Source organism: Polyergus mexicanus, unplaced genomic scaffold, assembly GCF_030449975.1.
Source record: "Polyergus mexicanus isolate NDT 795.1 unplaced genomic scaffold, iyPolMexi1.0 SCAF_2, whole genome shotgun sequence".
NCBI lineage: Eukaryota > Metazoa > Arthropoda > Insecta > Hymenoptera > Formicidae > Polyergus > Polyergus mexicanus.
The window spans coordinates 13,530,383-13,555,353 of record NW_027223322.1 but is presented as its reverse complement, the minus strand read 5'-3'; the positions used below and the strand labels follow the sequence as shown (position 1 = coordinate 13,555,353).

General features: G+C 41.3%; 1 long non-coding RNA gene across 1 annotated transcript; it reads right to left on the bottom strand.

The window, feature by feature from the left end:
- Positions 1-1,133: 1,133 nt before the first annotated feature.
- Positions 1,134-24,492, bottom strand: LOC138942478 (uncharacterized). Its single transcript, XR_011448321.1, has 4 exons — positions 23,846-24,492; positions 18,119-18,549; positions 1,686-1,792; positions 1,134-1,231 (listed from the first exon to the last, which is right to left on the bottom strand). It is a non-coding gene; the product is annotated as an uncharacterized lncRNA (long non-coding RNA).
- Between the last annotated feature and the right edge of the window lie 479 nt (positions 24,493-24,971).

Genomic DNA, 24,971 nt, shown 5'->3' with positions numbered 1-24,971 from the left:
ATGGCAAAGTGTTTAAAGAAAGATTACACGTTAAAGTTTATCTCACAATTTCACATCAGCGCTTAATCGATATTTCATTCAGAACATTCGATTCGACTGGTATACAATGCTTTGAAACGATATTTGCGACCAAATTTCTCAAACAATATTGTATAATCTGATATAAAGTGATTACTTTTATTTGAAATATTAAATAATAAATATATATATATATATATATATATATAGAGAGAGAGAGAGAGAGAGAAAACTATCTTAGAGATAACATCTTCCTTTCTCAAACACGAGCAAAAAAAAAGGTAGAAGCGCGCTATCATAATTTCTGAACAAACTGTCTCAACGAGAGACTCTCCGCAAGTTACATAATTTTATATCTTTGTAAAGGGAGAAAATCTATCATAATAATGATAATAATAACATCCAAGACTCGTCTCGGAACGAAGAAGGTAAAAGCATATCAAGGCGAAACGGATACTCGCGGCGAGTATCTTTGGACCATGTTAGTACTGTACTTTAATATAGGTAAGTCCAAGTTAAGCGCCTTACCGATGACGATACGATTAGTACGGTTGGTTGGACTAATTACCTTGGCGCTGATGGAAGTAAATCGCACAGAATCCGACAATATGAATAATATTGATCGTTTTTTTCTTACCGAAGAAAATGGCTCGCATTAATTTGCGCCCGTACAATTCTCTCGTTTATATAATATCCTGTTCCTTCACACATGCGTTATCGATAAATATCATGTGACTCCTTTTCTAGAAGCTTTCCTTCACGAAGCGCACGCAAAGCCGATAATCGAATTTCGTGTTTATTTTTAACGAATCTTGTGCATTTTGCACAAGAGAAACAAGTCGGATTAAATATTGACGAGAAAAGTAAGAAAACGGCACCATCCTTCGTTTATCTTTAATATACATATAGTTTGTTACGATATTCCGTTGGATGTTTACTTATTATCGCATTTCGCGCATAAAAAGAATATCGTCAAACACCGATGGATTGGAAATATCCGCGATATTTCCGCGATTAGAAAACTAAATTGTTGTCCGGGCGCTTTTGGATTTGGATCGCTCCCGACTCGCGAAAAGAAAGAGATATTAACGAAACTCGATCTCGTAGAGAGAAAAGACATAATAAAAAGAAACTTACAAAGTGCCTTACCATAACGTAGTGCCTCTGCATCTCGGTCTTCTCGCTGGCCAATTTCTCGCACTCGAGCTTCAGTCTGTAAAATAAAAAGCCAAAAACGATTGGATAGAATCGGTTTACATAAATACACATTAATACATACCAATAAAATTTATTGGTATTGTTAAAGAGATAAAATACAATACATACTGATTGTAAACGAAAGTCTCAAGCATAAAAAAAGTCTCGCGCTCAAAATCACGCGGAAGGAAAGGTACATCATAAGAAAATGAAAAAGGAAATGCATCGATCCGTACGAATCGATCGATAATCGCGGCATCGTATAAATAATTCGCTGCGATTGGAAAAACGAAGAAAAATGCGAACGCGGAAAATCGTCGTCTCGAATAATCGCAAGAAGACTCGTAGAAACACAATGGAGCAAATAGAAAAAAGTGAAAAAAAGAAATAAAGAAAAATAAAAACGCGAGGAACGAGGCAAAAGGATAAAGAGAACATAAGCGAGGAAAGAGACAAAGAAAGATACTCACGAATGGTACTGCTGCTGGATGAAATTGAATTCCTCTTTGATCCTCTCGCAAGTGTCCGCCACCGTGAATTTCAGCCCGCCAGCAGCCCCGCCGCTACCGCCGCCACCCTGCAAGAAAAAGGGAGGAAAACGAACGGATTCGATTAGCTATGTATACACGCACGACAATAGGGACGCGGCGGAGAATACACGCTCGCGCACACGTGGGCGTTAAAATCGTACGCGGAACGCACTCGCGACGAACAAGCAGCCTGCCTGGCCGGCATTGTATTGAATCTTTCCAACTCTAGAGCAGAAGAGCCAGTCGTCCACGTGCGTATCTCTCGCTATTAAGGAGGAACCGCACGGATCAGCGACGTTAAAAGTTAATACATCTAATATTGTACATTTCAAGATTCATCGATTTCACATTGCGCACGTACAAAATACTTTTTATCCTTTTAAAATATAATATTAATAATTAATTTCAAAGTGTTGAAGTAAAGATTCGCCTTGTCGAAGAGCAGTTCTTTTTAAAAGACTAAAAGTGCTTTGTGTGTGCGTAATGTCAAATTCATGAATCTTGAAATGTATTAGATTTATTAATTTTTGATGTAGCTTAACCGTGCAGTTCCTCCTTAATACGAATAGAGAGCGACTATACTCCGCGTTTATATTGTATTATATATATACAGATTACTTTTATTATAAAATACGGGAAAAATATTCATTATTATACGCGTACATTCATACGCGTTTACGCGCGCAACACAAAAATGTAGCAATTCTCTTTATATATAAAACTTTTTACATATGTTGGTACTTTTTGCGTAAATGAATTTCAGCTACACACACACACACACACACACACACACACACACACACACACACACACACACACACACACACACACACACACACACACACACACACACACACACACACACACACACACACACACACACACACACACACACACACACACACACACACACACACACACACACACACACACACACACACACACACACACACACACACACACACACACACACACACACACACACATATATATATATATATATATATATATATATATATATAGTGTGTGTGTGTGTGTGTATATATATATATGTATGTATGTATGTAGGCTACTAGCGTGAGATATTAATAGCCCGAGACCTAAAAAAATCGTTTCCTCTCATTTTATTATTCCTTAAATTCTTTTTAATTTTCTTTCTCAAAATACTCTCTTCTGCAAAGAAATCTTTGAATTTTCAATTCAATAACCACGGCATTCATGGCCAATGGTTGGGCAAAAAGTGGGAGAGTTTTTCGTTTCACCGAATATTTTTGGAAACACATTTAAGCCGCGAGACGCTTGAAGTCGAAAATGACGAGGAACCAGCAACGTCGAATGGCCTTCGGGCACGTAAGGCGCACGCAAACGCGCGAGACCGAACCCAGAAATGCGAGCAGGGGCCAGCCAGGTATAAAAGACGAACGTCTCGAGCGCGGGGGCGAGAGAGAGGACGATGAAGAGAGGGCAGAGGTAAAGGCGCGGGCCTGAAGAGCCAAGGATGAAGGGCTGTGAAGGCGTCCTTAATGAGACCCATTCCACCAGATACCACGAGATTTGTTCGAGTCCACCACTACGGACTCTCTTCTCAGAGAGGAAATCTCGGGTATACGTATACACGCGTACACAAACGACACACATACACGCATCAATGGCAGTCGGCGTGCCGACTGAAATTACGGTGGAAAGGATCGGCGCTTTCCGATGACAGTAATGATTACGTTGCGGTGAAAGGGCGTCAATCGAATTTCGAAAGGATGCGCGTCTCTTAAAAGCGAACCGCTGAATACTGTCATTACATCGATTCGTGCTTGTGTGGATTTTCGAACACAGAAATTAGCCGCGGTAAAAGTAAACTCTATAGGGAAAGGGGATTGCAATCTCGATGGCAACGTTAATGATCTCGCTTGGAATACCCGTGTTTCGCTCTCGTCATGTGCTGCCGCAGAGAATTTTTATCTCGTTTCGATGAATCGATCGACGACCGGCCAAGTCGCGTCGCGCTCCAAAATTCCGATTTTTTTCCGACGGATCGCGACCCCGCGCTGAATGATTTGGCCACTTGTTGAATGCGAAACGGGGAGTGGCTGTCGGTAGTAAAATGGTTTGGGAGAGCGCGGAAGAGAGAGCGCGGGGGAGAGAGCGCGGCGGGGGCGGGGGCGGCGGCGGCGGCGGTGGACCTCACTTGTTGCAATCATCAAACGGAAAAGTCATCGAACAGGTTGTTGCGCCGCATCGCGGCCAGCGACAAATTCATTTTCATCGAAACCCTCCCTCACCTTCCCTCGCTCACCCATAATAGCAACGAGCACGGCGATCCATCGGTTAAAATCAACCTACTATACCTCTGCGATTTGACCAGACACCAACACTCATTCCCGCGCAAATATTCCCATCGCGATGTTTCGATCGTGAAATTGGCTCCAAAAATTTTTCGATAAAAACGCCAGTTTGTTAAACTTGTCTCGAATAAGTTCTTTTCTTTTCGAGATAAACGCGGTAAACTTCCGAAAAAAAAAAAAGGAAACACGGGGGATCATATGTGTTCGCTTAAATTATTCTGTTTATTATTATAATTATCATGTGAATATATATTTAATTTTTATCGTTGATATTTTTATTACTCTCTCTTTTATATACTAAATTTATTATTATTTCTACCGTTTAATTATTCTGTTGTCTGAACTTTTTAATATATGCGACTTGGACAATAAAAAAATATATATATCGCATAAAGAATTTGAAAATAATAAAGAGGATCGATTATCGTCGCGCGATAGTTCAGGTCTGACGTAAATGTCGATTTACAAGTATTTGGAGATTTAAATAGCATACTTAAAAATTAAAGATACCATTCTGAATTTATTCCCATTTATTTCCTGATAATTATATTTATTTGTGCGATCGCTGAGTGAAATACTACTACTACTACTACTACTACTTTGACATTATAAGAACGCAAACACATTTGCATCCACAGAAAAGATTTCCGGATCTAATGCTATTACTCTTCAATCTATCATAAAATAGGATCGATATAGCGACAATCATATTTATTATTGAAAAAGGAATATTTTAATCTTAAATGAAAAATTCTTAAATCTAGAATAAAATGCTCTTGGTGCTATCCCGTTAATTTTCTCACAAAGATGAAGATGGAAATTTGTAGCGATCTAACATCAAGTTATTCTAAATGCAAGAATATATAAGCTTAGATTTGTATATGTTACTCTTGTCTCAAGATAGTAAGACAATCTTATTTAATTCGAGAGAGAAGAAAAGGAATTATTGATTTAATTTTAAAATTGTTTTATTTTTATACCGCGTAAGGTTGTGATACGATTAAATATGTGAAGAATATTTTTTGTCTCGTTATTAGAAATCCTTTCTGAGAGTGTGCAATCGAAATAGCGTAAAACGTTACTAATCTTTCTCTATGCTTAAATTGTTCAATTTATTATTATAATGTATAATTAAAAAAATTATGTTTTCCCCGCGCGTCTTGCTTACGGATTAAAATTATAATTATTCCGATACTGATATTAATAAAATGCCACGGATATAATAAAAAAATATTTCTACTATCCCAACGTATCGATATTGTCGATAACATCGTAATAGTGTAAGCACTTGTACCTCTGCCAGGGTCACCACTAGTCTTTTATGTTAGAACGCGCGTATTATTAAGGAGCGAAGAGACCAAAGTCCTCCTCCATATTGCCGACAGCGTAGCCACGACCGCAAAACTGCGCCACGACGGTGTTGCGCGTGTCTTTTGTGCTCGTCTCTTGTCCGAAAGGGGTGTTTCCCCCCTTTTTCTTTCACCACGGCGAGTATATCCGCGCGGATAGTATCGAAAAACCGGCTGGTTCACTTTGTTGCCAGGAGATAATGGCTGTGCGAATCGTAAATAAGGTAATAGGTCTTTGGAGGGCATCCTCTCCTCCCAATCCCCCCCCCCTCGCCTCTCCCACCATGCGTCGATGCGGGACCCAAAGATCGGATGACGTAAGCGAGAACCTCTTAAGGCGTCCTGGACGTGCTTCCACGAGAAGCGAACACGCGTCGGATATAAATCGATCTTCTCTCTCCCGTCCTCATCGATAGTTTTACGCATATATAATAAATACATCGAAAAGAAGAGCTCGCGATTCTTAAATGAATCCTCTTTGATATCGTATCGCGCGCGTTTACCTTAACATTTTGTAATCGTAATATATATATATATCTCTCTCTCGCTCCGATCGAGACATCTCTTTTACTTTTTGTCATATATGTTCCTTTCTTTATCAAATTATTCAAAAGTTACTTTTTATTACTTATAAAGTTTTTCCATGTATAACCTATTATTAATTTTTTTTTTTTTTTTCTTGTTCTTATCGCCGTTTCAATGTTTTATTCTACAACTATGTATTTGCGAATTATTTCTACAAGTTTAGATAACTATGGTCAATTTTTCTAGAGATATCTCTAGTAAAGAAACACATTCGAGTTTGCAGAGTATAGGGTTCCTCTTGCATAGGTCAAACCTTACGCCGTTAATGCAAGAGTAACGCATCGGGCAGCACAGCGTGACAGAGCTCCAAGTGAGACGCCGAGCTCGCTGACGCAGCTGCAGTTGAATAAACATCGCTCGCGCGTGCATCGAACAACGGGCGGACGAAGGAAACGTATCCTCGCGCGCGGGGAACGACGATACGTATGTACACAGTCGCACGCGCGACGACGCATCCAGTGTAAATAATAAAAGAGCGAGCATCATCATCGGGAACGTGCGAGAGCGCGCGGATCTGCCGATTACGCGCATCGACGCATCGACGCATCAACGGCCATTAAAAGCGGTGAGGAAGGAGAAGGAGCAACGGGAGGAGAAGAGAGCGAGAAGTAATCGTTCGTTATGGTGCAAAAAGTGGATGCGGTATCCGCGAGCGGAGGTGGAAGGAACCCAGAGGGCGATCGAAGCGAGCGCGGGTTCCGGATGACGGTTTGTACATGTCCCAAGTCCTAAGGGCTAACAAGTTTTTCGCCACGAGAAGAAAGAGGACCTTTACGAGATGGCAGTGTAATTATTTCATACATTCCGTGCCGCTGTTGTTACAATGTAATTAAATCTTGATTGGTCGGCTTAAAAAAAAAAGTCCGCGCTAGAGAATGAAATCGCCACGTATCAAATGTAATTAGAAGACACCGGGGAAAGGACGACGAGCGTTCTCGTACATTACAAGGTCAGCCTGGGACTTGGCTCGGACCAAGCCTAAGCTAAGACACTCGGTTGAAGAAGCATAGCTGGCTCTCTAGTTTTATTTGGATAAATTCAATCCGAAGCGGACTTATTAACCCTAGAATTATGGTACATAGAAGAATAGATAATCGCTATTCCATGAAGCGTGGAATAGTCATAGTAGCTAATCACGCACGTTTCAAGCGACTAGACGTATTCGATATTATTGCTAGTATCGGCGGTATTCATTTCATTAATCACCATTATTAATTAATAGAATCATGATCCTCTTGCAAACGCGCGATTCCGCGCCCATCATAAAACTAACCGGATTGCACGAGATTCGTGAAGGGAGAGATATACAATAGATAGAGAGAGAGAGAGAGAGAGACGCGTAGGATATTTCGATGTTTTGGCACACAGTAACGCCGATATTGATATTAGTATTTTAGCCTCGTCACGTTAGCCAAATATCGATATTTAAGAGGTAATGTCAAACAAAGAAATCAATGAATTTTTATTCGTGTTAATTGAGAAATATTTTTAAAACATATTAATTATATATTTGTGTATTGTCCTATAATTTTTATATTATATATATATATATTTGTGTATATGAATATTTATATGTATATTTTGATATTGTAAAAAATTTTATTCTTGATTTTATATATACATGTCGCAAACGCAATGTATCGCGCGCGCGCGCGCGCGCGAAACTTGTGATATGATAATTATAGAGATGCGTCAATATTCGCGATGTAGGCGCGCGGGGGTTAAATTTTCAAATTCAATTTAAGTTAATTTCCCAATTCAAATTTAATTCTATTTAAATTTAAACATTCCACATATTTGGAGAAATTTTTTCAGCTATCAAATACTGTTGCTTTCGAATAACGATAAATCGACGAAGGCGAAATTATTAGAGATTTTGGAGCGCGTTAAGGGCGTACGCGTGCTCGATCAACGTCGATGCGTAGCGAGAGCGCTAACAAATGTGTCGTTTGCCGTCAATAGGGGAGAACGGAAAACGGGACGAGCACACCGAGGGGTGAACTAACAGAAGAGACATACGCGGGATAGGGCGCAGGAGAGCAAGAGCACGTGGTGAAATTCTTGATGCGCGCAAAAGCGTGCGCTTTGAATGGATGCCGTCGATCCTCCGTTACGATAATGAGTAGCAGCCGAAGAAATTCGTCCTAGTAATATTTTTCCCCGTCATCGTTTATTCCCGACAATCGAAAATACTCGCGCTAATTGGATCGATTAGCGACAACAAAGCAAAAATACTGTCAGCGAAAATGTGTCATTTTTAATTTAATTAGAAAAGGAGATCGCGCGTCTCTCTCATACGCGAAACGACTTTTGTATATATATATATATATATATATATATATATATATATATATATGTATATATATATATTCTTTTTTCGTCCGGATGTGTCTTTATAAATACATCTATCTTTAATAGATATTAAATATTTAAAATAATTGGGTGTGTGAAAAATATAGTTTTGATTAAATTTTTGTTGAAGGAAAGTCGTGTAACATGACCGTCGCAACAATGGGACAGAGCACGTACGCATCGGACGTTACGAGTTTCCTTCTCGTAAGTCGCCTTCTGATATATTAGTACGATTATATTATAGGTTATATAAACGTTCTCTCTCTCTCTCTCTCTCTCTCGGAACAATGAATCGAAGGAAAGGCTCGAGAGACAATTTCTACACGCGCTTCAGACGCTTCGTAGAACGTGATCGACGCGAGGAATGTGTCATTTTTGGTTCCGTTGTGAATGTGAACTTCAAATATACCTGCTATTGTACGATACAATGGACGTCACCCTTGGAGTTTTTGCTTCTTTCTCCTTAATCTGCGCAACCGCGTCTAAAACAAGACTCGTCCTCCACGAAAGAGCATTTGTCAAATAAAGAATAAAGAGAGAAGAGAGAAAGAGGGGACGGAAGGATGTATAACGGGGATAGAAATTGGTGCCAAAAGTCGCGGCTTTCTCAGAAAATCCTCGACGATCTCGGGCTTCCATCGTCGTCGGTTAAATAATTCATGAGCTTTCGTGGCGAGATGAATTCCAACGAAATATTTGGTAACACAATACAGAATATTTATAAGCGCGTAATTTACCCAAGATGGATTCGCGCGCGAGCATTGTCCGGAAAAGAGGAATTTTCGCTTGTTCATTGCGAGGTCGCGATCAATCTCCCGACCTGAAGAAAGAAATCTCTCGAGAGATGAAAAACGTTTCGGGCAATAAAATTGACGCGTTATTCGCAGACTTTCGGTACGAATAAAGTACATATAAAGAAGGAATATAGGCAGAAGAGGAGGAAAGTCTGCTAGAGAGATTGGCGATCATCGAAGTGGCCATCTTACGGAGTGGTTAAGAATTTGCTTGTACCAGCCAGAGCAACGAAAGAGAGTGGCTTCGATCGTCCTTTTCCACGTGGACGATACCGCCTTCGGTAAATGCCTTCGTCACGCGAGGGGTGAAACCGTTTATAGTCTACAAGGAAGTCGGGTCTTTCTCTTTCTCTCTTTTTTTCCCCAGCGCGCGCGCGCGCATCCCCCTGCGGCCCCATCGAGAGGGGGTAGCTTGGCTCGCTCGCCAGCCAGCGCTCTTGCGCGCATCGCAACCTTTCCTCCGCCCGGTCCCGGTTTTATACGCTGCCGTCGTGAGAACGATAATCGTTTTATCCACATGAGAGCAACGGGACGACGTGTATCACCTGTTCGTTTTCTCAAACCTTCGCTCGCAAGTGATCGCTCGCGCCCCCCCCCCGTCTGGCGAAAAACTTAACTTTCGTAGAGTCGAGTAGATATTCGAGTTCTGTTTTCTATATACAATATTAACTTTTTTCCCGGAGAATTATTATGGTGAGGATTAAATAAGATAAAAATATCGAACAAAATTTCTATTCTTTAAGTATAGTTGCGAATTAAGCTTGTATGTGTACATAAACTCGCGAGACGCAACAAAATTACTTGTATACGAATCGATAATAAAGCCACGGTTGTTTCTATTTTCCCTATAAGGAATCGCAATCAAGATAAAATGTGAATCTCGAAAGATTTCATTTATCGATCACGACGAGCCTTTTTTTCACGGGCACGCTCGTTACGAAGGAACGCGATCTTCTCCCTCGCTCCATCAACAGCAGCATCTCGCGGAATCGATTGAAAAATACGCAAATACGATAAATTAATTTGTATCTTGCTTAAGAAAAATCAATTTTTACAATATTTATTAATCAATAAATCGATAATTCCCCTTTTATTGTTCTAAATTGAAAAAATTTCTTTCTCTCTTGTAATAATGCGTTATGAAAATAACGCGAAGCAAAATAATGCCACACTTTCCTTTCTCATTATTTACATCTCGTTTTAGAGATGCGAGATAATCATGCTGATAAAGCTCGTTCGATATTACATAATATGTATAAAGTCAAAGTTTGCGATTCGAGCGGTTAATTACCGATTGACCGTTCACCCTACAGCAACTACCTGATCGAATAAGCAGCTAACGAAATTTCCGGCTAATTGAAACCGCTATGAGGCAGCCGCTAGCATTCCGATACACACGCGTTTGGCCGTTCTTTCGATCGATCGGTATGATTTGCGATATACGACGACGATTCAACGTGCGAGAGCGACGGCAGTGATAGTCATTCTGTACGTCTATATGTTTCTGGTCTCCGCACACCCCGTATACACACACTCTCTCTCTCTCTCTCTCTTTCTCTCTGTCTCTCTTGTCCTTTAACGAGGCTGGCCGAGGGTCGATCCCCGTTCGACATGTAAATGTAAATGTAAATGTTGAACAAGATCCCGCCAGGGTTTCCCAACCTCGAACACAGGGTGCGTCAACGAACTAACGTGCTGCTAGCGAGAAAGAGAGAGAGAAAGAGAGAAAGAGAGGGGAGAAGGGAGAGAAAGAGAGAGAGAGAGAGAGAGAGCAGTCTCTGAGAGCCACTCGCGTTGGGGACATTTGGTAACCCCTCTCTCCCCTTTCTCTGTATGTGGCAAGAGTGTTGCGACCATCTCCGACACAGTTGGCAGTGGTGATCAATCTTACTCTTGGAGACCAAAGACACATTCCAGCCGCGCGCGCGGCCTCCCACCTCTTCTTTCTTCTCTCACATGCGAGAGAAGGATAAAAGCCGAGCGATAAAGAGCCCCGGCAACGATAACGCGGCCACCTTGGACGCGCCGATCGCGTTACGATAACGCACCTTCGAGAGGTTGACTCACACTATCGCGCGATTGCCGTTCTTCGTGATATTCCGTATCTTTCTAATAATGGAAGCTTTTAATTATTCTTATATTAGATCAATACTATCGGTATGAATTTTAATAATGTCCCAATGCTAAAATGTGCAATAATTTTAATAATTTTATTGATTTCCAATATAAATTTGGAATCGAATTTTCTCTCTTTAAAATATATAATAAACTCTTTTTTAATTACGCAAGCGATTTAAAATCAGTAACTAAAGGCGATAACGGAATGTTTATCACTTGGATATATAATGTTCACTCTCTTGCTAAACGTATATTACGTAATGATACGAGCATCGTGTCCCGATACAAAACTAATCGTCGATCGATTGAAATACTATAAGTATGAGAGGTATCTTTCGTGTGATGGAAAATAGCTTGGCATTTTGCCAAGTGTTAAATACGAGAGCGCCTCTGGCAACGTTTAGTGGCTAAGGGTAATTTCCGGAAACAAGGATGAGAACCGCTTGGGATTTCAGTGGGCGGCGTTGGTCCCCTCATCAAATGCTTGTCATACCGTTCTTACCCTCAAACTCCGGACGCCTAACGGATCCCAACAGCCGAGTAAAGCTCGTACCCCGCACCCCCGTATACACAACGAGAAAGAGGATTGCGTATGTGTATGTTTGCGAGTATGCAGGTAGTGGAAAGCGGACTCGACTACCCCCCAATGGACACCGTGGACCGACGCTTAAAAAGCCATAGGCCGGAGCGAGCGATACGCCCCTGCGGATGGATGGGAATTATGCCGCTAAAACTCACCAATTACGAAACCCGAACGGCTCGCTTCCTCTCTCGTCCGCGACCTTCCTTTAATCTTAAACGCATCGAGTATCTTCTTCAAACACGCGGAGGGAAATGAGTAATTGGTTTTCCAACGAGTTTTCAAATTTACAACTATAAAACATTAATGTGCGAAAGCTATACTTGACTATTAACTATCATTTCAAATTCTTATGGAGTACTATTTTTGGAAAAAGAAAAAAAAATACTTTTTTTAAATATATCTCGATAAAATATGTATTGTATAATTTTAAATGTAATAACTAACTTATCAATCTTAACTTAATAGAGAGAGAGAGAATATGTAAATGTTTTAAGCATAATTGTCATAATCTCTTTTATTTTAACAAAGAGAGAGAATATAAAATTTATAAATAAAGAATGCAATACAATTTCGAATAATTAGAATTTTATTGATTTATGGCTCAACTCTGATGATGACGAAATGAAATGGCAAGATGGACCTCTTGTAAAATGTAAAGCAGAAAATGGCCGCGTTCTTTTTGCAAATATGAGAGATCGTGCAATCACACGAGGTCGTGCAATTGGAAACGCTCGAAGAAGCAGTTACTCTCCAGCCGGGCGTCAGCGATATAACGTGTATTTACGGCTAGGGTCAAACAATGGTATAGAGAGGACGAGATGAACAGAATCCCTTTCGATGTATCATAGTCCATTATCCGCAGTGATGAAAAGGACTATTCGTCTGATTACGATTTCGCGAAATCCCGCACACACCCACGTGACGGATTAATCAGGGGAAACCGCGCGTCGTTTCTTGCCTTTTCCGCTATTAATTAATCCCCACGATTAATCACTCTCGATACTTTTCATCGAACGGCAACTCGTCCTTACTGGCGACAACCCGTTACGAACAAAGGGGAAAAAAAAAAAAAAAAAAAACTGAAAGATCGATTTAATATCGCATTAATATTGCAATTTAATTTATCGAAATTTTTCAATTATTCTAATCGCGAATGTCTTTTTTATGTAAAAGAAATCGCGCGAAATACGGTATACTTTCGAAAATACGTTCGAATATACGTATATAAGTGACAAGTGCATCGTGAATAAATTTCATAGTCGTATCGTTCCAACAAAGCTGACAAACAACATTATATAGCGATGCGCTTAATACCCGCGAACAGAGTTAGTTGCGAGTTAGTATTTTACGAAACACGTTCGGGAAACACTTAAAAATCGGTCAATGTCTTTTCTACACACTTTGCTACCGGTAGAACCGCGAGAACCGAAATATGATCCTGAAACTGTAAAGAAGGAAGAAAAATTTCGGTGTGTTCGGGCAGCGTGCAACAAGGAAGAAGCGAGAGTGGCCATAAAAACTTTGGAGCATTTCCATTATTTCGAGAGAGGAAGTAAAACGCGTCGAGAAAGCGACCGTGGGGTTTTAGAGGGTTTTCAACGTTGCCACGAGCTCGTTACATAAATCGCGAAAGGTTGATACGAGAATAATGAGAATATATTTTTATAACGCTCTTCTATATCTCGCGCGTATCCTCTTAAATTCTACGCGAACTAAGTTTAATGTAAAATAACATTAATATGTGTGTATCCTTAATGTCGCGTTTATACCGTTTGTTTATTATTAAAAACAAAATGATACAAACGAGAGATTTAATTATGTAAGTGTAATTATGTAAAAATTATGTAAAATGGCAAGGAATTAATCTCTTGGAATATTAGGGGAAGATTATTTTTCATCATATTATGCTCGAGCAACAATAATATATTTTTAGTCAATTTTATTAAATTTTGTAAAACTCTCTTTTTCTCTCCGAAAGGAGTTTCCTTACATTTGCCTCTTTTTTTTTTTATTTTTTTTATTCCGCCCATGCAATTTGTTCCTGCGCATAGTTCCGTCTAGCCTGACTTTTCTCTCTTTCAAAGCACAACGAAGCCTCCGGCGAACATTTTCAATTTTCGCTCTTCGTACCAATTCGGACGAGCCATTCGGCGAACAATTAGTCGCCGAACGATTTGATTAGCGATTGTCATCGACAAATTTTTTTCCGTCCCCCGATACGCGGAAAAAGCTCACCGACCGACCGACCGACCGACCGACCGACCGACCGACGGACAGATCATTTTCATGTGGCAATCGCAATTTTTTATTCGACCAATTACAACGTAATTCTTCAATCGCCGCGCGAATGCAGAATCATCCCTCCAAACAATATTCCGGAGGCCGTGTCGTATCCGAGTAATTTTTTTTCAGTTAATTCTTTCCCTTCCCGAATAATCCTCCTTCGATATTTTTCTGTTACAAGCGTTCACAAAACCAATCTTGCAACCGATAGATTGTTTACTGTGTTGACTATTAAAAAAAATTCATCGTTCGTATCTATATATGTTTTATATAGCATTTGTAAATAATTCTCAATAATGTACAAGCAAGATTCAACGCGTTTTACAGCTATTAAATGCCATCTATTTTCTCTATCTTTTTCTCTCATAAACATATACAAATAAATTAATACATATACATATATATGTGCGTGTGTTTATATGTAGATTAGAGTAACTAAAACTTTGGCCGGGTGTATATGATAATCATAAACTAGAAAATCAAATACGTGTAATTTGAAAATACAATTCCTCTCTTTTTTTTACATGGGGAAGACAATAAAGCAAATAAGCGGCGAGATTTTTCATATGAAATCCAGTGCGGGCGATCTGTCTATGAGAGGACGAGGCGCGTAGAATCCGCGGAATCTGGAGCACCAAACGACACAGCGAACCGACACGAAAGGGCGCGGGAAGGCAACGCGCGCGGAGCAGGTCGGCGAGGAAGAGGATAAGGCCGAGAGAGAGAGAGAGAGAGAGAGGGAAAGGGAAGAGAGAAGAAAGAGAGGACGAAACAAAGCGGCGTCCCTTTGTCTCGTTCTCGGTGCAGTTCGCATCGCTCCCGCGCTTTCGCGCTCATCCAGGCGCATTTTGCAAAGAGCGCGTCGCGAGACTCTCTCTCTCTCTCTCTCTCTCTTGTTGTCCGCGATATTGCTTCCTACATTCGCGCAAACTATATCGTCACGGCAGAGGCATTGCTGGCTGCTGCTGCTGCTGCTGCTGCTACTACTACTGCTACTGCTGCTGCTACTGTTGTTGCTGCTGCTACTGCGAGCGCTCGTTCTCTCGTACTTTTGTTCGCTTAACTTCTAATGCACGCCCGCGACACGAGAGACAACTATTAATCAAAGACGTAAGCAGAGGACGGAGATACATGGGAGCCAGGCAGGGGTATTCGCTTAGTTACGCCATCGCGGATTATTAATTGCGATCCTGTACCGCAAATTCTTTCCTTTTTTTTCTTTTTAATTCTTGGCAAAAGCTGCAGATGACCGAGAAAATAGTTTCGAATACGCTCGCACGAATGACAGCTGACACGTGTCCTCTTTTATTTCAGAGCGGAAGCGTCGCGATTCGATCGGATTATAAACGTCGCGAGGAGAGGAGAAAGGAGGGAGAATCCCTCGCGCGAAGACGGCTATTTTTTTTCTACGAGATTGAAATTTATTCTTCCCTACCGCATGAAAATTGCGAATAAATGAAGGTAGAGTAGAATAACTGGAGTGTTCGTATAAAAAGAGTCATTATTTATTTTATCATTTGTTATTGAAACATGTATACTGCCAACTAAGTAATTTTCCACTTTTTTTTTCATCTATTGCAATGGGAAATTGCGAAAGCTGTCCCCCAGCTGTCTTTTCCCCGATACTTTCCCCCAATGTTCCCTGACTTTCTCGCTTTTTACAGTTTTCCAGACGCGTGTCCTAAAACAAAGGGACGACTCCCGCGAATAACTATTTCACCTTTTATTATCCTTCTTGGCGAAGGATCGGGTTACAGAATTACGAGCGTAACGCTCGCGCCAGCATGTATTCGTTTATTTGGTTGGCAAGGACTTCTATATACGTAGCTCGTCTAGTATTCTTTCTTTACCGACGATCAGCTGTCAGGTGGAATAAGCGAGAGGTTTGAAAGGAGAGGAAAGAAAGTGTGTGATTATACTTGAAAAAATTACATCTATAAAATTTCTTTCTTTCTTATTTGAATAATTAACATTACCAACGATAGAAGAAATATATATTCTCCCCGTATTTATTCTCCGCGTCACGAATATTTCAAATGGCATCTTTATCCTAAATATAGTTTTTTTTTTACGATATTGAGGCGATATATCAAAATTTTTTCAACATAGTCATAATTATAAAAATATGACATTTACATCGGTTTTTACGCCGAGTCAACCATTTATGACAAATTCGCCTTACGTCGTACATTAATAACGAACCTTCATCTCGTGTCAGACATTTGTCGGCCGCATCTCCCGACCGCAAACAGAAGAATGTAATAAATAATCGCCAAATGACCGCGCGTAAATAGCCGATCATGCGCCGCGACGATTACGCTTGATTATGCGTCCGCTATTAATAGTCGACATAGTGTTACCGCCTTCTTCGCAATATTATTACGCGTAATCTATATCACAATTTTAATTTCCATTAAATTAAAAGCTCGCTAATAACGCGCTATTACCGACAGAAAGAAGACGCCCTTCGAACGGCACTTCGAAGCAAAAGACACTATACTTAATCGTAATGCAAGGCCAGCTAAAATTTCTTCGGCAACGCATATCTCTCAATTAGTTTGTCGGATTAAATAATAATGTTCGTAACGATATCTAATTTCGTTTTCTTGAATCAATTATGTCAACTGCGACAATATATCGTCAATCGTTTACGCGCGATCTTAAAGATAGTATATCGTACATCATTACTACAGTCATCTCGTTATTGATAGTACATCTCGAGAATACTCGTAAAGAAATGATAGAGAGGGGGAAAAAAAAATAAACATGTATATAACTTTTTTACAATTCTCTTTTCTCGGATCAATTATGTCATTCTATTAATCATCGCGATAATCATCAGCAGTTTCTCGCGAGCGTTAAGAGGAGTACAAACATCGTATACGTATCATCGTTGCTCTATCGCCTCGGGACAAGTGCTCGCGAAGAGATTATCGAGCTCGCAACGACGCTTAACTTTTGTGATTCTTCTTCCTAGGTCAATTACGTCAATTACGTTGTATTATTAGTCATCGCGATAATTATCGATATTAAGAGGAATATTACAGCGCGTTATCGTCGCGCGCTTCGAGTATACATGTACTTGTCGAAGAAACAATCGAGTCACTTTGTGCCTGCCTCTTGAGCAGAGCGGCGCCACATCAGCGTCAATAAGCAAACGAGTGGTGCCCACATATCGCCCATTGGCCGGTTCTATGAACGGCAATTGTTGTACGTTGACTTGCGGGGGCTCTATAAATAATCCCCACAATTTCTGACGGCCGCCTCTGTCTGTGTCTCCCTCTCCCTCCCTCCCCCCCCCCTCTCTCTCTCTCTCTCTCGCTATGTCTGTAAATTTGCCGGTGGTCTCGTTTGGTCGTAAGGAACTTTGAGCTTGTGCGACGCGTGAAATTACGACGGTAAAAAGAGCGGCACGAGCGGAGGTGGCGGCGGAGGAACGTATACGAAGGGAGAGGGAGAGGGGGGGAACAATCAAACATTCTTCGAATTAGTAACGCAAAGTGCGAGAACGGTCGGCTCGACTCCCACGTGCTCTTTCGCTCTCGCGCCCGCGCCAACGGTAATTACGCTACATTACCCTTTGACGCTCGTCATAATGGATAACGCTAAATAAAAATGTTGAGAATAACAGTGTACAGGAAGATATACGATAGTGCTACGGGAAATTCGCAACTTCAAACGTCAAAGATTAATAATTGCGTAAAGCAATTATCTCGCGTAAATCTTAGTGATTTGAAAATGTTTGCACGTTAAAATTTGTCGGATTAAAGCTCGCTTTACGTTCGTTATGCGAAGAGTGAAAATATATTATTCGTCCATCTTAAAACTGAATTAATTCACATCTCTCGAGCTTTCATCTTTCTTATCGATACATACCCACCTTTTTGTACGTTTCGAGTTTTTACACGGCACTATTGATTTTTTTGCAAGCGAAGAAAGAAAAAAAGAGGAAAGATGCGAGCGTACTTACGGGAGCGGCGGGATGTCTCGCCGGCGCGGGGTACATCTTAGTGTTGGGCAATTGCTTCTTCTTAGAAATCGCTGCAGCATCCACGATACACCACGCACACGATCATTTCACCATGCGTTCGTAGATTCCAACGCATCCTCGTGATCCGGAAGGGACTCCATTTGACGACGAGTCGCAGTCTTAGATCGATCTTCTCTCTGCATGCACTGTTCACGGCACAACGCGATTCATCGCGGTTATTTTATCGCGTGCTCGGGTACATCTTTTCATCGATTAATCTGTACAGGAACGGGATACGATCTCGCACGAATCTCAGTTCAAGTTTGACTTGCGTTTTCACAGACACTTTTTTTTATTTTTTTTCCCGAAAATCTTGCTAATTTCTCGCGCGTCGTCAATTACTTTACACGTGGTCGAATATCTCCATTTCCCTGAAATTGAAGAAAAATTTATTCTTTACATTTTACTTTTACAAAAATATTATTATTATATTAAATTTGCTCATATGAATCAATAATTTCTGATAATATACTTTATTCAAGACTGAGATGTCGAAATATATTTTGTTCGAACGGTTGCTATCAAAATTTTTCTTTCTTTCGAGAAATAGTGCTGGGAAAAAAAGTATTCTCTATTAATCGCGCTGTATCTCGCGGGGACCATGCGTTCTCATTTCGTCGGCGCGGCGCGCGTGTAAGTGCGAGCAAAGCTTTACGATGGCGCGAGCCATCGATTTATCGTTCGATTTATACTAGGAACGTAAACTGCGCGCTCCATCGCTGCTGCAGGAGCATTTATCCTAATCTCCGAGTCGTGTTTCGAACCCGGGGACAAAGAGTAAGAAAAAAAAAGGGGGAAAGAAAGAGCTGCGACGCGACGCAACCAAGTAGGATAGAAAAGGAAAATAATGTGTGCGTGCGTGCGTGCGTGTGTGTGTGTGTATGTGTGTGTATATATGTATGTATCCCGGGTGCAAAGCTGCCGGCTGAGCGCAACGTCACGTTCCAGGATCTACGACGCATTGATTACAATGCAATTTTCAATGGACCACGGCGACGGCCGCATGGTGCATTACGAGCGATGGCGAACGAGAGAAGGCTCGACGCTGCGACCATTATCGCAAACGTGTCAAACATGTCGAATAATTCCCGCGATAAAACATGGCGGAGAAAACCAAGCGAAACGATCACCGTCGCGCGCAATTCTTACTTTGCGCGCGACGGTGGACGACGAATCGAGGAGGAATCGGATGGATGAGCTACGTGAAAAGTTGATAAATCTGATACATTTTAAGATTCATGAATTTGACATCGCGCGTATAATTTAATCTAGAAATCGTACCACGACAATTTTAGTGTACACAAAAATTTATGAAAATAAAGATTTTAATTCTACAGAACAAATCATTACTTCGAGTTATAAATTTATTATTAATTTTATATTTTAAAAGGTTAAAAGTGTGCTTTGTGCGCGCGCGCAATGTCAAAAATTTAAAAATCTCGAAATATATTAGATTTATAAATTTTTGACATTCTCTGATCCTCCTTAAATAAATCAATACAAATCGATCTACGATATGTACGAGTATATTCCAATACTGTTTCGTCGCGCATCATACAATATCTAACGACAACGACGGCGACGACGACGACGACGCGATAGAGAACGGGGGTAGGAAAGCTAAAGCAACCGTGCAAATATTCGAGCGATGGATGCAGCACCGGTCGTGCTGGCGATGTCATGCTATAGATAGGTTAGTTTAGGCCATAGCTTAATTTCCAAGTAGAGAATTGGCCATTCAACAACGACGAGGGCGCGCGCGCGCACGGACGGATAATTTGCGGTGCTCCCCTTCGCGCGCTCTCTCGTAGATTGCCGTGCGCGATTTCAGAGCCGTTTATTTCTACATTAACCAAATGTAGTCCGTCGCATCGCGCGCCGTAGGGGCGTTTCGCGGCCGCGAATTACGGAAAACATTTTTGCCGATTTGTACGCTCTCCCCCTTTGAGAGGGATCCGCGTCCGCGTCCGCGTCCGAAAAGCAACGTTCGCGTGGCCGGACGAATAACGTTGTCTATTATTTTCACGCTTTTACCGCGCCGGCCGCGCGCGATCGCATATACATGACGCGTCATTACGGGCTCTTTGTAACGCGGGATGATGTTTCGTGTAACGCACAAAATGGAGTCATATAACCGCGTTAACAGTCCATTCTCCGCGGATAATGTATTTCGCGAACGAATACATATGTAGGTATAATCACGCGCGTACCTACATATGTATATGTTTATATGTGTGTATGCATATATATATACATATACATATACATATACACATGTTTACATATATATTATATATACATGTATTTATAAAGACACACGTGTATAATGCGCGCGTGCGTCAGCGTGAAAAACTCACCCAGGATCAAATTTGAGCCATTATTTCCATCAATTTGCAGCAAATGCGTTCGGCGGGACGATAAAAACTTTTCGGCTTGATATATATATATATGTGTGTGTGTGTATATATGCATATGTACATATATATGTATATGTGTATATACGTCCGACGTGTGACGTCGCGACGCGTCTCGTCCCGTCGGCAAACACCACCATCGGCGCCGCCGAGCAAAATTAAATTCATCCCCCCTCTCGCCCCTGTATTTACACAAACGTTGAAAAGTTTTCCCGCGCTCTATTGTCTTGCGAGGCAATGGAGTGCAGGGTGAAACACGATCGACGATCTTTCGAAGCGCCGATTTAATTTCGATGATTTCAGATTTCGATGCGATAAATCACCGCCCGCCCTCCCCACCAATTACGAGACAACACTTTTACACCCAAAGAACGACATGCAATTACGATTTAAAAAAATTCGAAAAATTCCAATTCCCGAGAGCTTTTGCTTCGTTGCGGCGGAAAAGAGGAGCCCCCGGCGCGGGAATTTCGCGTGGAATGAACGAGCCGCGGAGGATGTTATCGCGAATCTCTCGCGTAATCGGCCTTCGGCCCGATCCTTAACCGCGACGGTGATTTCTTTACCCTCTCGATCGTTATCGCGACATGGCCGAACGGCGGCGCACAATGCCGCGCGGATTAAAGGATTCTCCACACCGGACACGCCGGTTCCGCGCTTTAATTATCGGGTACCGCGAATCCCGCCATTTCGTTACGCGCGCACGCACGCTACGAACCGCGGTATGCGAAATTCGTCGTTTCTTCGTTCCACGATAGGGACATAGATTCCGTTTCATATTGTCCTAGAAATTCCATTAATTTTTGCGCCAAACTAGTTGGAATAAAAAATATATACAAACTTTAAAGCTATGTATGTTTCTCTAAATAATAAAGTTATATACATTGCGATTAAAAATAATAATGTTGATGCAAATAAATAATATTTTAATATAAATAATATTTAATAATTAAAATGTAAAATTATCATTTATACACTTGTTGCAATTATTTTGGTTAATGCGGAAATAAATAAATTTTAATATATATATATATATACGTATATAATAATTGAGATATATTTAGCGATCGCGACACATTTTTACACGCTATATACTTTATTATATACTATTAAATCGTCAATTTTATAAACTGCAAAACAGATCGTTCGTTCGCGGCCGGCGCAAAAGTAAAAATACCATTGTGCTGGCGATAAAGCTAATAACTCCAAGCAGGATTACGCGACGGTGCGTTCTAATATTCCGCGTACCTACGATACGGCCGATCGTGCCTCTATTAGCGATCTGCGACGACGACGCAAACTTGATAAAATGCACGGCGTCGTAAATAGCCTTATCTCACAATGTACGATAATTATACAGCGAGAGAAAGAACTTGAATGGCTCGCGGAAGTAGTTGAGAATGCGCGTGTGTAAAAATTCTATTTGAACAGAGCGTATTATTAATTACGATTTCTCGCATAAACAGTGAAAACTATGAAACTTGTACTTATAAACAAAGATTACGAAATTTTATTTATAGATAGCGGATTAATATATCTAATCGTGTCGTTCCGCCAATCTGAATTATCGATTAATTTGACAAACATACGAAACGTGCTTCTAATAAAACAAAGTTTTTTTTTCCCCCCCCCCCCGATAAATTTGCGATAATTTTTCAAAGTTCACATTTTAATGGCGCAACGCTAACTATCTCGGTACGAAAAGTTTGCGGCAAAGATAACACGTAATATACGAGATATGTATGTAAAAGTTTTGCAAATCGTGGACGATTATAAAAACGGATTGTCAATCTCCAACGATTTAACGAGACGTGTACGTCGATTACCTCTCATCGAAACATCATTAATCCCCGTTCCTCCATCTCATTACCTCTCGACTAGCTTCAACGTTGAGATTCTTACCAATAGCAACGGCAATGGTTTAATTAATTTAATTACTCGCTTCACGCTCCAAATCCATAAGTAGCACCGGTATTAGGAGATATAAATGCAATTGTTATTGTCGCATGTAAAAAATTTGTAATTTTTTTGATAGAAAAATAAAATGTATCGTTAATTAAAACTTTTCAACGTGTAATCCGACGTATTCAATTATTCAATATTTTTTCCTTCAATACTGGTAATGTAAGAAAATTCTTTATTATTTTAAATTTAATAATAAATTGGTTATATTTACAAGCATCAAGAATTAATTATTTAGATATTTAATATGAAAAATTGAGAAATTATAAGAAAAGATCTCTCTCTCTCTCTCTCTCTCTCTCTCTCTCTCTCTCTCTCTCTCTCTCTCTCTCTCTCTCTTTCTCGATGGGAATGGAAATCGATTCGAAATTGATCAAAGTATGTTCGAAAGCTAATCCAAGACACTATTATATCGCTAAATTATCTTTTCGATACTATATTCAATATTTTACAATAAAACGAAATATGAAAACATTAACATTTAATCGTAAAGAGATGGTTGAAATATGACAATATTTTGATTTAATTATTGTAGTCATATAAATGCGTATTTACGTACGTTCGCATTGCCGTGACATGGAATCATTACCGTGCTTAATCACTCGTGTCCGATAATCTATTAAGCGTGTCAAGATAGGATGCGATCTGCGCCAAGGATCGTTAAACGAGAAGAAAAGATTCGGAGCGGATCGAGGGCCGGTTGTTTGAAACTCAATTAGCAAGGCCGCCGAGTTTCGTTTGGCGCAACGTTTTCTCGGAAGAGATCGCGTGTCTTATCGATGAAAAAGCAGAAAGTAAATAATTAAGCTTCGATCGATAGGAAGAGAGAGAGATTAGTCTTTGCGGACGGCTCGCCGTCGCGATTTTCGGGTCCCTCGTTTCGATGAAAGATGATCGAGCACTGTAATTATTAATCCCGAGCCGGCCATATCGAAAGCGAGAGATCAACGACATAACCTTAAAGCGACGCGCGACGCGCGTCGCACGAGGCGAGAAAGTTGTCTCTCTTCCTCGTCGCGAAAATAATAATCCGCCGTCTCTATTATCTGCGCTTTATCGATACGTCGCGTCGCGTTGCGTCACGTTCGCCAAGTTGACCGCATAACTAACGAGGACACGTGACTTTGCACGCCGCTATCTATCGCAAGCAACTTCCGCGCGGCTCAACTAATTTTTTAATCGAGATTCTCGTGCCTGGTCAAACAAAAGATTATTAATTACGATAGGAAGAAAGAGAGAGAGAGAGAGAGAGAGAGAGACAGAGTCTCGATACACGGGCAATCCAGCATACCTCGAAATATCCATCGCAAGTGGCGATTCTAGATCCTCGGTATGGTACGAACGTAGGCACGATGAAATCCATCCGACGCTCGCGTCTCCGTCGTTAATCTGGCACCGCGATGAAAAAGCACTCGCGTTTCCTGCCGTACACTCTCTTCCTGCGCCTCTCTCTCTCTCTCTCTTCTCTTGTGCGCAAATCGCTCCGTCTGGCACTGACACTTTCGTAGAAAGACGCATGCACAAAGTCAACACACGTCTACGTCGAATGTGTACGTGTACGACGATCACGGCGACTGGGAGACGAGAACGGGAAACGGGGAACGGGGAACGGGGAACGGGAACGAGAACGAGAACGAGAACGAGCAAACGTCGCGTACGTCCACGCCGCGCAACGTACGACGCTCGACTGCGAGTGCGAGCCTGCGAGCCGAGAGCCGAGTCCGAGTAGTAGTGGATGACGGGGACGTGTGAACGCCGCTTGCCGCCGCTACCAACACACCGATGAGCGACGACCGACGACCAACGCTAAACCACCGCGACGTGTCCACACCGACGCATCGATGGAGAACGAGCGTACCGACATACACACACGCACGGACAGATACAAAAGCAGCACCGAGCATCGAGCACCGAGCACTGGCAGCTACGCGCCGTCTCGCGTCTCGTTTCCACCGCAAGCTGTCCTACCCCCATCCGTTGTCCTCCCCACTCTCCTGCGCACGACGCACGAGTCAAGGGCGTCGACCGACGGGGGCCTGGGGCCGAGGGCCAGGGGCCGGGGGCCGGGGGCGAGAGAGCTCTCGGTCGTCTTTTCGGAGTTTTGTGGGTTACGAATAAGAGGCTCTGTATCTTTCTTTCTCTCCGTCACGTCGCTCTTCTCACAAAGGCCGTTAAAAAAATTCAATCTACATACTACTCGTAGCTATCTTTACATCAAACGCTCTTCTCCTTCTCTCTCTTCCTCGTGTAATTCGTCGTCGGCGCCGAAAACGATCAAATCGTTTCTATTTCTGTTTATAAATTCAACAGGCACATTAAAACCTTAAGGAGGAACTGTTTAAATAATATTTTAATAGTATACGATTCATCCAGTTCCTCCTTAAATTTTAAAACGACAAAAATTGCGAACATAATAC